Source organism: Athene noctua, chromosome 9 (assembly GCF_965140245.1).
Source record: "Athene noctua chromosome 9, bAthNoc1.hap1.1, whole genome shotgun sequence".
Lineage (NCBI taxonomy): Eukaryota > Metazoa > Chordata > Aves > Strigiformes > Strigidae > Athene > Athene noctua.
In genome coordinates, this window is record NC_134045.1 from 14930261 (window position 1) to 14943350 (window position 13090).

At 39.1% G+C, this 13090-nt stretch overlaps 1 protein-coding gene across 1 annotated transcript in view; it reads right to left on the reverse strand.

Annotated features, from left to right (window-relative positions):
* Window positions 1-13090, reverse strand: part of TSHZ3 (teashirt zinc finger homeobox 3) — a 64314-nt gene that overhangs the window by 50425 nt on the left and 799 nt on the right. The window lies entirely within an intron of this gene.

Genomic DNA, 13090 nt, shown 5'->3' on the forward strand with positions numbered 1-13090 from the left:
TCTGTCACGCAGCACATGGAGGATATTCCTAAAGGTAATGTTAATATGCACTACTGTGCTTTTAGAGAGACTTTATTATTTCTCCCACAAACTTTGATGAGCGTTACATTCTCAAGAATCACTAATATGAAATGTTTATTGAGGCTACAGATTTCTCCAAGTCAACCAAGTTAACTTCAGCCTGAGCTTCCTGCTACGCTACCGGTGTTGAAACGAACAGCTCTCTGCAGCAGATGTGTCATACCCAGCGTTCAGATGGTACCCCGTTTCCTTCTTAGCTGTGTTCTGTCCTCCTCTAAGTAAATACTGAAATGATTACAAGTGAAACAGGGTGTGAGAGCAGAAATGTGATACAGGCTACACACAATTTACAGAGGAGTTGCTTCTGATACACTGCTGCAAAGAACTATGCAAAGCATAATCCAGGAAATCAGCCAATGTGAAAGGGATGGGGTGTACAATAATGGGTGTGTAAGATTTTCATTCAGCAATTTTAATTCCCAATATTTCACAGGATATACCCTTGCAAATATCATTGACAATCAACACTAATATCTAGTTTTGATATTAAAAATAGTGGGTTTGTTCTCCTGACAGCACAAACTTGAAGTTTCTTTGTCCAGTTCTAGAACACAGGGTAAAGGAAGCATGAAATCAAAAATTAAAAAATACAGAGAGGGAGCATGGCAGTCAACTCTGCTTCACCACTTACAAATTATTTTATTAAAAAAAGAAACTCTAATAATGCAATCATTTTACTTATGTTCTCCTGTGACCAGTACGTCCACAGACATCTTACCTTCTAAGCATGAACAAACACCAGAGTTGGGTGGTTTTCGACAATCAAAAATATGACACTCTATTCTCACAAAGATGGTTTATCATATTAGAACTTCAGATGTCCAGTTTTTCAGCAACCCTAGCATTCAAACCAGTCTCAATTTGTGGATGGACGGCAATATGAGCTCTATCCGGCTGTTTTGCAAACATAGGTCAACAGTCAACACGGCTCTACACCAGAAGTACATTCCTGCGTATGGCTGTGTTGGGGCATGCTATGCTGCATCTACCACCACAGTATCCCAACTCCGAGGAGTTGGAAATGGGGCCTCGTAGCATCCTTTTTATCATTCCAGCTACAAATAATAGGACTGTTGGAAAATCGGGTTCAGGAATCAGCTCACAAGAGCCTGTTATTCCACACTCTGATTGGAAATGAGATAGATACTGCCTCAACATCTTTCCTATACTGAATGAAGAGCAATACTGCAGACTTCTCGAGCTTTGCCTGCCTTGCTGATGGCAGAGCTAGTGCAACTCTGATAGCTGCTATACAGGATAGTGAACAAGACAATACACTGAAAAGGTGGCCCTGAATAAAAAGGCTGGATGAAAGCCATAGGACCCTTACTTGGATGGACTAACCACACACTCTAGTAACTGCCAGTGAAGATAGTAAAGCTGAAAGAGGCTTAGTGCAAGCATGCAGGAGATTTGTGACAGAAAGTTAGAACTCCATGTCAAGCCTTTCATGCAAACAATAAATATTACTTCTGCTCATAATCAGACTTTTCTCCAGCATCGTCTTTGAATGTTGAACCTTTTTCAATTAATTAAAAACTATGCACTGCAGAGTGCATATTTTATCAGCCCTCAGCTGTTTAAGTGTCTAGAAAAGACCAGGCAGTTTTTCTTTTTTCCAGGCAACCCAGAGCAAGTACTTGCAAGGGTCATATCTTTTTAATTATCTTTTCTCTCTTTGATTAATTATTCCGTCTGACAATAGCGTGTTTCTAATGCTATTCACCTGCCTTTGATGATTGACAACTTTTCTGTCTGATTCAAAGCAAACAGCTGCTGCCATGATTGCCTAGCAACCAGGATGTGATGGATGAGCCCCAAAGATGGATGGCTGCAATAAATCATGTCTCCAGCTATAAAACTGAAAAAAGGGATAAGAATAAAAGCGAACAAAAAACAAAACAAGGTTTCTTCCCATGAGTGCACTCAGCTCCTTACCAATTACACCTGAAATGGACTTTGTGTCTATTAATAGAAAAGTTTTCTAATCAGTAAGAATGCAACGATGCCATTTGTATCAAGGTGTGTTTACAATTGTTCCAGCAAATTGGCACTTGTACTTCAATTACCTACTGTGTTACACAAGTGCAGGGGTAGGAGATCAAAGTTTTACCTTCTACTGTTGAAGGCTTTATAGAAAATATTATGTTTTTTCAGGGTTCTCTTATGATGTTGGACTTGAATGAAGTGTACAAACTTGAATTCTCCTTACTTCTGGCAACTGAAAGAGTGTACTAAAAGCAAACTGGTAGAAGGAATAACAAACACCAGATTTCTGAAAAACTCATTTCTATAAAAACTCATATAAAGTCACTGTTGGCTTTGTGAAATGTTTTAACCTAACTGCTGTACACTGTTTATCAAATGTTGCTATAATTCCCTGTTGCTAAGAGGGCATCTCACAATCAAAGAAAAAGTTCATGTGACAAGCAGTATTTCAAAAATACCATCTACCTGTGGAAATTCAAGACCGATTCAACAAAAAGCCATTTTCGTCTCATTTTACCTGCCATTCCTGTCAATCATTTGATTTTTGTATGATGTGCCAGGCAAGAAACATTTAATAGTTTGTCAACTCAGAACAAGTTTAACCAGGCTGTGCATCGCACTTGCCTGGAGATGTTTGTGCACAAACGCCCCATCTCTTGAAGTTTTGACACTACCTATTGCTGAAGCCGCTCTATTGCTGGGGTGTCTAATCTTCTGATAGTTGCTGCCCGCACATCCAAAACAAGACCCAATTGCTTATAAAAAGCTGCTTCCTTAATTCTTCCAGCAGGTGGGGGTGTCCTGGTTCCAGCAAAAGTGCTTCAAAAAGGGAAGGGATTGCCCTTGCTATTTACATGGGCAGGCTATCCACCTCCAAAAGCATCCTGGACACCTGGGAGTGAACGCCAAGACTCAAAGATTCAACAGCACTGGGTGAAGAGGGTGGGCGGAACAGAAAAATGTAAATGCGGAAATAATTATGTTCTAGAACTTCGTTTTCTTTGCCATTATGGGACCAAAATGCAGCCTGTTAGCGAAAGGAAGCTGGAGTGTGTTAATCTGTTCACAAGCACATTTTCAAAGCACATTTTTATACTGGAACTGGCAATGCCTGACAATGCTATGCTGCAACAGCTACAGTCCTGCTTATATTTTAGTGTTATGTACAGCATGTCTCTGTATTCATGCAAAAGATTGCCTGTATCCTTGCACGGGCCATAGCTTTGTCTACATTCTTCACAATTATTGAAACGCTCTCACTAAAAACTTAACTCTGTCTCTGCCCATCCCTCTCTCTGTTGTACAAACACACAGACACACACGGAAATCCAGCCCCTAAAACAATTGTAAGGCACTCCTGTAATGACCGGCTAGTATCTGGTAACAAACAATGAGAAAGCAAAGCCATCAATCACAACGTGCACGCCGAGGCCTCCATTCTGTCCCAGCTCATCCAACTCTCAAGTTACAGCTTTACACGGCAAGTCTAAATAATATTCAAAATGATAAATGGCACTATAAGCCTGATATCCATCATCAATCTTTTTTTAAGGAACATCCATCTTCAATAATGCACGTTTGAATCATGTGAAACCAAGAGCTCCCAGATTCATTTACACAACCCCCAGCAAGCTGGTGCTGCTTGAATGATACGTGTCAGCCAGTTGTCCCAACTGCCAAACTTAAAAAAAAAAAAAAAAAAGAAAAAAGGGAAAAAAAGGAAATAAAAAGAGAGTGAAAGAAAACAGGAGGGGAAAATCTTCAGGGGGTTGAACAAGACGACTTAGCAGATAATATGAAGGAACATAACCTCTTCAGTCACTCTGCCAGTTCCCCCCCCAGCACAGGCGCTCTCGCTCTCCCTCTCCGCCGGCCTGACCGTCCCTCTCCCCGACCAGCGCTGTGCCGTAGCCAGGCTGTGCTAAGGGGAAAAGACAGCAATGCTGGAACGGGAGCTCCCCCCGCGCACCCCCCGCGCTGCCTGGCAGGGCCTGTGTGATAAATGACACATGTCATTCTGTCGGGAGGGAAGGGTGGGTCAGTGATGTATGGCTCTGCTGAAAAGGAAATCGACTGTTTGGCATGGTGCAGCTATTCTCCACCAGGATTTAGTTTCAGAACTCTAAAATGAAATCTCCGATGTTTCAAGTGCACGGTTAGGGCAGGCCGACGTGCGGCCAAGGCAGCTTTTTTCCCCCCACCCTTTTTTTTTTTTTTTTTTTATCCTCTCTCTGCCCTTCGGATTTCAAAAAACTGCTCCGCTGACTGGAAACTGCAAAAGAACACACATATATCAAAGTCTTCAATAGTTATGATCCATGATAAAATTTAAATAGGTTGAGGTTTCTATTTTTATTTATTATTGGGGGGGAAAAATGGCATGCAGGCTTGACACAAAAGCAAGATAAAAATTAGCATGTTTGAAGTAATCGTCCCACAGCTTGACATCTGCATAGTAAATTTTAAAGGAAAAAAATGTGTCAGGCAGGCATGAGCTGTTCCCTCCCTCCCCCCCTCTTTCATTAGCTCACTGGCAGGGTGGCACTTCTGAACCTCATTACTGCAGGAGGATTTATGAAGCTGAACCCAATGGCAAAGAAAAGGCATCTGTCAATAATTGTAGGGAGCTGCACTCACAGCTTTGAAATCTCATTAAGTATGCAGTTATCAGGCATAAAGATCAAAAACATTACTCAACTCCGACAGAATCTTATGGAGGAACATTAATTAGCAACAGGCCTACAGTACAAAAAAAAAAAAAAAAAAAAACAGACTTCCTCTCACACCTGCCCAACCCACAAACCAAAAGAAACACTCCCCCTCCCTTCAGAAAAAAATAATTCCCAGCATCTGAGACTGATCAAGTACATGAAACAAGAGAGAGAAAAAAAAAAATCCAGTTGAGACAGTCTTGGCGGTGAAGAGAGAAAAGGAAGAAGCTGTCAAAGTTGAGAAGGATGTCAGCACTGGCCCTGATTACAAGGGCCTATACAGTTCCCAGGCCTTTTATCATCCCTGCCATCAAAAACAGACTCTGTGTCACAGATGGATGACTGATGGCTGCCAGTCTTGAGCAGCCTCGCCAAGCCTCCAGGAGGCCCCTGCTGAGATCTGGCCCTCCAGCAACAGGCTTGACCTAGCAGGAAAAGGACTGCAGGCACCGAGCCCAGTCCCAGAGATACTCAGAAACAGCACCCTGTTCTGTTCTTCCCCAGAACAATTCAGCAAGAGGTTGGTCGGGGTTTGTTTGTTCAGCTTACAGAAGTTAAATGTAATACTTCTGCTCTCCATGCAAAGACTGTGCATTATTTGAAAATAACACTAGCAAAAAAAAAAAAAACCAAAACAAAAAACCCCTTGCTTCTTTGTCCACGCTAAACATACTTTTCTAATCTTGTTTCTAGTTTGCATTTTAACCAGGATTTGAACGGTCAATTGCTTAGAAAATATGGGAGAGCGAAATATAAATTTGGGGGGAAACATACAAATTCATAGACAATGCTGGACCATAAAACCAAGTGACCTTTGCAGCATTAAGTATGGTGTGCAACTAATTAAGAACTATGGCCATATTAACATTTTTTGTTACAGAATCAAGGATATCAGCTACACAGCTTAACCCATTGCACATATTTTTTTCATTTCCTCTCTATCAAAAACTGTGTTTGCAAACAATAACTCAAAGCTACTTGTTAAAAAAAAAAAAAAAAAAAAAAGAGGAGGGGGATCACCTTCTCTAGTCTTTTCCCACTTGGGACTATGCCTGAAAAACTCCCTCTCTAGTTACATGCTACCCTTCATACATTTTATATTTCCCATAATTTTGCACTACAAAGAAGCTTTCCGCTGTACAACTCCATTTCTGTGTTATTTACTGTGTACTGGATTTTAATACAATGTACAAATTTGTCTCTTATTTCATGAGATATATGGTGATATTTATGTGTCACTTGCAGAAACGCTGAAGATTGGCTTCTTAATGAACTACATCTTTAATAGTGCACAGTCCAAGATATATGCACGCACATATAAGACAACCTGCCAGTCAAAATCATTTCAATATCTAAAATTCATCCATTTACTAAGTAATGTACTTTAAAATAAATGTTAGCTCTGACGAAATACCGAAGTGGAGGTTCCACTCTAAACAAGATTTTAAAAAGAATTTTACATAAAGTGCTACAATAAGGTGTTTATATTTTTTCGTATGCTTACCATATTACTTTTATTATGTGTAGCATCAAAGTGATTATAGCAATTACATCTAACAGAATTAATTATAGAACATCCCATCATTCCTAAATACATAATGCATTAGAGGTAAACCAAAGAAAGAAAACATCTTGACTGTGGTGACTATTGTTGGAATATTTTTTTTCCTCCAAGTATAAAGGTGAAACCAAAGTAGAAAGAAATATATAAAAACGGCGGGGTAACACAGTGAAATGTTAACTATGAAAATCTGAATATAAAGGCAGGTACATTTTTAACAGAGATACTAACCTGCATAAAGCTGCACTAGCACAAATAGCATTGGAAAACGCATTAAAGTTTTTTAATCACGAAATATGGAAACTAGCCAATTCACCTAACCAATGTGTTAGTACATAAAGACAAGAGTGTATGGGTGAAAGAGTTACAAGCCTTTACGTATGCAAAATAAATTCACTCAAAGCTTCATTAATATTAATTTAAATTCAGAACCCATTTACATTAAATTGTTCATTAAAAATTGCCTATTTTATGCAACATGCATTCCGCAAAGAACACATAAGAAACTGAAACAGAGGGCTCAATTTAATGATGGAAATATCAAAAGTAAATGAATTTGAATCATTCCAAACGAATAATAAAACAGCTCTCTCCTCTATGCTAATGCATGAAGTTTGGCGGGAGTTTGGTGGAAGGACATGAAAACTGCTTTGCTTCCCCCTCGCTAAGGCTTGGCCGGTGCCCTTTTGACCTCCCCACCACCATACAGTCTTACTAAACCAAGAATTATTTATGGACAGGACCTAAAAACCACCTCCGTAAAAATGTTCGCTAATTGTGAGCACACTGAATCACTTCAAAACTTGTCTTTATTCCAAGCGATGTCAAGTTTAGCTTAGCTGATTAACAGTAATTCCCCCGTACGAAGAGGATGGGAGGTAAAGGTAAGGCAGGCTGGGAATGGAGAGCTCTTCACTGGTAAACTCCCACACCAACAAATACAGTGAACTTACGTGATTCCCAACAGCTGTTCTGAATGAAGAAAAGAGAGTCATAATTAATAACATGTGTCCTGACAGAATTAATTAATAATTTATAATTAAGTCTAAAATACGAACTTAGATTATTCTTGAAGAGTTGCACCTTTACTGCCCGAACAAGCCAGGTAATGGCACTGGCAAAGAGCTTTCAGATATTTTATGATCTTCTGGTAACTCCTTCCCCACTCTCCCTCTGCCTTCAGGGAAAAAAAAAAAAACCTTGAACATTTTCTGAGAAATATCTTAAAGTTGATGCTTGCAAAGAGAGTGTTTAAATTCTGCAGATTGGCTCTCTGAGATGACCAAAGTATCTTTCAGGTGCAAAATCAGGAAAATGCAATAGGATGAATCTAAGTGTCTCTGAAATTAAGCCCTTTTTCAACTCTTACAGTTCTTCTTATGAAAATGATAACAAACAATTTCAAGCTCTGACAATGTTCTATTCTGCATTACTATACTTAAGAAACCTACAATACAGTCTCTTGTGGACTATGCTTTAAATCCTTTGAGCCAATTTTCATGCTTTTTTTTTTTTAAATGTTGAAATCAAGAAAAATAAATTGCATAATTTTTTTCAATCCTCCTGTTTTAGGTAATGACACAAAAAAAAGCAACACATCCATTGTTTAGTGGGATTTTTAAAATTAATTTAATGTCTAACTGCAAATGCTGGAAACTAGAATTAATCTGTCTGGATAAAAAAAGGCTTACAGACATTTAAATGCATGTATCGGGACACTTTATCAACCTAACATAAAATTGTCATCTTATCTTATTATATGACTATTTTATGCATGTGTCAAAGAATTTAAAAATGAATGCCTGTCTATTCAGTCTAATTACAACTGCATATTATCTGTCTGGATGTACCAGTCCATATCATTGTTACCAAATACAATATATTGTATTCACCTTTCATTTTTAACTTAAGGCTGATAAACCACAATTTGGGCGTAACTAAATTAAAAAAAAAACAAAAAACAAAAAACAAAAAAAACCCCACACACACAGAGAAGGAAAAAAAAAAAAAAAAAAAAAAATCAGGCTCAAACACCTGAGGTAGACTGTTTAGTAAATGATGCTGAAGTGTTTCACAGATAAGATAACACATGATCTCTCTGCAACTATGTTATTTTGGTGCTGTATCATAACCATACATATACATACACTCTTACTTGACAATGCAACACTTCAGGCACCTTAATACTCGATCTACTAGCAGCACCTTGTAAATAGGGCTGTATTAAAATTTGACAATCTGTATTTGGATTCACTAGGAAAAGGTCATGACATTGGATTAAAATATGGATTATTACACTGTAAAACTAGCAGTACCAAGGTTTGTTCCGAAAGGTAATACGTAAGGTTACTTTATGTCCTGGCAAATTATTTCTTTTCATTCACTCTGTACCACCGTATGTTTCTACATGAGCGTGCATGTAGCACACTTAAAAATTTCCCCCACACTTCACCCTGAAGGTGATCTTTTCTATATAGTTTCCACTAATCCTGGAAACAGGGCTGACAAAAAGGACCCACTCTAATCCTGCTAACTCACCCTAGCTTCACTGCATTTCCCATAACCCTGCAGCAGTCACAATTCATTCTAATCACTTTACAAAACAATCTTTAGTAAAAAGAGGAAAAATGCAGACTTGTAAGCCAATTTAAGAAATAACTGCTGATACATCAGTTATTGACTATTTCACTCCTGCTCATGATAGTGCTCAAGGCAAAACCGAGAACAAAATGACAACATCAACCGCACGCAATAAACTGTGGCCCAGGAGAGCACTGAAGCCCTAATTGACAGCTGTCAAGCTAATGGGAGAAATGGCAGCTGATTCTGGAAAATTCCGTTTTCCAGACAGATATTCAGGGGAATCTATCAGGCCTTTTTATATTTATGCCCCTTTTTCTTTTTTTGCATTGTTCCTCACACTTTGCCGAAAAAAAAAAAAAAAAAAGCAGAGGACAGCCATAACTAATCATTTTGTCAGCTTGCTGCTAGGAAGAATCTCTGTCCAACAGAGAAATATGTGGCAGGTTTGGAGGCAAATAACATACCAAGGGCTGACACTGCAAGTACCTTTATAGGTAGTCTACTTTATCGCTACATTTACTTTTGGGGTATGTATGTAGTTGCAAGCAATTCCCATAAATTAAAGCAAGCATTCAACTTCCCGAAGTCGGAGCTGCCTGGAAATCTGGCTGCACAACCCGCATGCCATCTTGCATCTGTATTTCTGTGGCGCACTCCCAGCCTCGCTCTGGAGGTGCTGATAACTACTAGCAAGAGCACTGAAGTCCCTGAGAAGTGGAAGTGCTCCGCATCTCTGAAAAAATCAATTTAATGTATTTCAGTATTCACACTGACCATGTGCATCTTTTGAATGTAAGCACAGAAGTTGTGAAGAGCCTAAAAAGTATGCAGCTATCTCTACGGTTTAAACCATACTATACAGAAAAAAAAATACTATGGGCCCAAGTTTGTTTGCTTTTTTCCCAGAGGCTTCAAAACTCAGCGCGGTTGTCTGGGTCTAAAAAACAGTAATTACTTTATTCAATTTTTTAAAAAATAAATTTTTAAAAAAAGCAAATGAGTTTCCAACAAATCATTAGTTCCCAACCCCTCCTCAGGAGAGCTTTATATGTATACAAAACATGTATTAAGTAATTTCTGTCAGTAGGAAGTACATTTTCTTGATCTTTTAAATAGGCTTCTAAAAAAGCTGTGAGTGAAAACTGTAATTTAAGGACAGATAATTACTGTTTCCACGAACAAGACTGGCCTCTATTATAACAGTATCTTGGCTTTCCTGGACAGTCGTCTCTAACCAGTAAATACCTTCTTCATCCTGACTTAAATGACAGAAATCTTTGGAGCAGCAATTCTGACTATCTTCCTGCTTTAACAGGTGAGGAACAAAACTGCGATCCCTGACTCTTCCTCCCAAATTTTTCTGCGATATTCACCTGAGTCTCAAAGCAAACAAATCAAAATTATCATTTTACAGATTCTTGATTCTGGGAGACAGCTTTAGTCTTCCACAGTGTGGTGTTAACACTTGGGCTAGACATAAAGAATTTGTGCACCTGTCTGTTATGTCTGCGAGCTCTGTGCTGCTGAGAGTTCTTTGTTGTTGTTATTCTACTCCAGACCATTAAAAGGGCCCTAATTCCTATGACATGATTATCCAGGTACCAAAGCCCATTTGTCACCTGCAGCAGAAAATTGAGTTAATGCACAACTAAAGGCAACCAGGACTGTGTAATATCAACTTGATTACATCAAACTAGCTGCAAACCTAATTCTGCTGGATGACACTGCGTGGAGCTTGTCATCTCCAATCATTAAAGCTGTCAGGAATCCATCAGGTTTACAGCTAATTAGGTGAACACTAATGAAGCTGGCAAAACAACTTTTCTTTTTTTATGGCTGAGCGGACCTTTCAGTTTGGAGAAAAAAAATTCTCGAGTATTCTCAAGGTTGCTGGGGACTGGATTTCCTGAGTTACCAATCAGCAGACATCTTTAATTCTCCCCCCCCCACCACCTTTTTTTCTCTCTCAGTACCAAGCAATCAATTTGTCATCACTCTCAGTATGCCACAAAAGCAGTCATGAACCTTGTAACTCGCAGCTCTGAAGCCAAAAAGAAGGGGAAAAAAATGTAAGTTTCTTCTGTCTTAAAATAAAACGTCTCATACAGCTCACTTATTTATCTTCATGCACTTATCAACAGCATAAATGTTCTTGGTTTTTCACTCTTCTCAAATAAGTAGCCCTTCAGTCATTCTACATCCCCCATATCCATTAGGCAGAGGCATTTTGATAAAGTAAAGCCAAAGCTAGTGTATGGGAAAGAATGAAAGCACTCACTCTGCCAACTTCTGATTGACCATTAAGCTATTGATGAATGTGCCTGTCAGGAGAGAGACAATTAAATCAAATATGAAACAAAGTCGTTTTGACGGGTCATTTTGATAGAGCAAAACCATTCTTCCATCTCCTATTAGTCCTGCAGTCAAGTTTTTGTAATGAATATTTCTTAACTAACCTGTTATTTCTTAGCTGTTTTTAAGGTGTTGTTAAAAAAAAAAAAAAAGCCTTTGCTTTTACTGCTATTAGAAAAAGTAACATTTCCAATGTGACCAGTAAAACAGCATTTCAGTGGGAAGCAATTATACACAATACTAAATGTTTAATGTGGCTATCAAAAAGCTAAAAGTTTAAAGAGATTACATTGCTAAATATGAAAGAGAGATCACACATCATGGATGATTCACTTGAGAAAGGAGGGAGAGACGGAGAGTGGTGAAGAGAGAAAGATACCTCAGAATGTGTGTTTAGTGCAGAAACATTTTCTTCCAGCCTATGGAGAGTCCAGCATACAACAGTCGAATATATCAAACACTTGAAAGAGCTGGATTTTGCAGAACTAAATTAGTGCTACAAAATAGAATTTCCCAAGTATTGGGAAAAGTTCACTGTTTTATTTCAAAAGTGTTATTTGATGGCACGGCCCAGAAATGCAAAATATTGTCGTGAAGTATTTGGATACGATACTGTTTGCTAGATCGTATCACCACCAGACTGCAAAACTTTCCAAACTTTCTGTTAGTATATGGAGTAAGAATGCTAGAAAGTCTATTTCTCTGTTTCAAAAGTACTAGATGAATGCATGTGCATGTCAAAGAGAAGAAGAAAGGCAATGTGGACATAGTTATTTACAATTTGTATTACTCCCTGAATCCCTTGCTGTTTACTAAATTCAAACCACACCACTCTGAGAAGTTGTCAGACAGTGTGAAAGCACTGTCACATTTCTGAATGCCCGTTTTCTAACAACACCCTCCCAAGTTGCAGGACTACCTGCTTCAAGCTGTTACTAGCACAACCACAAACGCACTACCAATAACGTTGCCAGAGCCTCTGGAAAACTTCTGCACCCGGCCGCTTGGTACCGAGCCTTCCTTCGTTAAAGGCAAATTATGGCTGTTACATGCTGGTCCCCCAAATCTGTCCTTGACCAAACCCAACCCTCCTCCGCCGCCTAAGCCAGCCCCATACCTCTGGAAGCCCTGGTCCATGTGGCTATGTGGTACATCTAGCCAGGAGCCCCTGAAGTTGCGCTGACAGAGAGTTGACAGGCCACGTGTGACGTCACCGAGTCTGGCGTTACCATGGCAAGTGATTTATTGATGTTTATCGGGAATGAATAGATCAAAGGCAGCCAGATGACAGGCGATCAATCAGCCATCAAATCAAGGATGGCAACAGGCCAAGGAAACCTTTTCCAGCCCACACATCCCCAACTAAGGATTACTGTAAAATTATGTGGGGCTTGCTTTTTTTTTTTACTGTTTTCTTTTCAGTTTGACTTTTCCAAAAAATACTGCTTAAGTTTAACTGGAGTTGACATTTCTAACACAAGGAAAATAAAACAAACAAACAGAAAAAACCTCACCAGGACAAAGCCTTGAAAAGTATTTCTAAAAAGAAAAAAAAATATGGAGGAAATTGTAAAGGCACTATCAGAAACATTAGCCAGTCATTTGACAATACACAGACCCTTTTCTTTTTCTTTCCCCCCCCCCCCCCCCCCCCCCTTTGGTTTCCCTTGCAGCTTCTCATCTGGACTCATAAATAAGAAATCAATAGGATTAACAGAAGAGGTTGCCAAAGAGAGTGACCAACTAGGTGGGTCTGTCTGTCCAGCAAAGACAGCTCCAGTGCGGTACAAGGGAAAGAGAGAAAAAGATAAAA